Raw genomic sequence first — 789 nt, 5'->3', positions numbered from 1 at the left:
TCCCCACTTTCCCTCTCAGGAAGGTCCCAGGATGTGAGGGTTTGACCATAGGAAATGGAGGTGTGAGGGCAGGAGGAAGCTCAGGTTCAGCAAACCTCTTGGTCAGTCGGGGCGCCCCCTTCTGAAGTCAGTAAGTGGCACGGTGGATTGGGAAATACAGGCTCTGCTCAAATCCCACCCCCACAACTCACCCATCAGCCCCTTACCTATTTCCTGCCTCTGTTTCCTCCTCTGTAAATTGGGATACGGTCCTCCTCACCCTCACCCTTACCCTAACACTCAGAGATGAGAGTGTCCTGTATAAATTACAACACTAAGCGCTGGGTTGTTTTCAGCACCCTCACCCTCACCCTCACCCTCACCCTAACACTCAGAGATGTGAGTGTCCTGTATAAATTACAACCCTAAGTGCTGGGTTGTTTTCAGCACCCTGGGCAGGGAGTGTAGGCCTCAGGCTGGTCCAGGTCAGGTGGAAATGGTGAGCTGCAGGCAACACAGGTGGGATATCATGGCTGTAAAGGACCTGGGCTAAGTGTCCTGCATTCTAATATCCAGAAACAGGTAGCTGTTGAACTTGCTGAATAGCAAGGTAAGTAATTAAGGTCATTCATTAATATCATGTATAACCTCTCTTGTCAGTTATAATCACCTGAACAGAAACCTTCAGAGTTTATTAATAACTTTGCCCACCACAGAATAACCCTGCTCGGGTCCTAGAATATAGGTAACCTTGCACACTTGTGGTATTTCCACCAGCTTCTGCATTTTCTCTCTTGCTCCGTGTCTCTC

Source organism: Myotis davidii, unplaced genomic scaffold (assembly GCF_000327345.1).
Source record: "Myotis davidii unplaced genomic scaffold, ASM32734v1 scaffold1012, whole genome shotgun sequence".
Classification (NCBI taxonomy): Eukaryota; Metazoa; Chordata; class Mammalia; order Chiroptera; family Vespertilionidae; genus Myotis; species Myotis davidii.
This window is presented reverse-complemented; position numbering follows the sequence as displayed.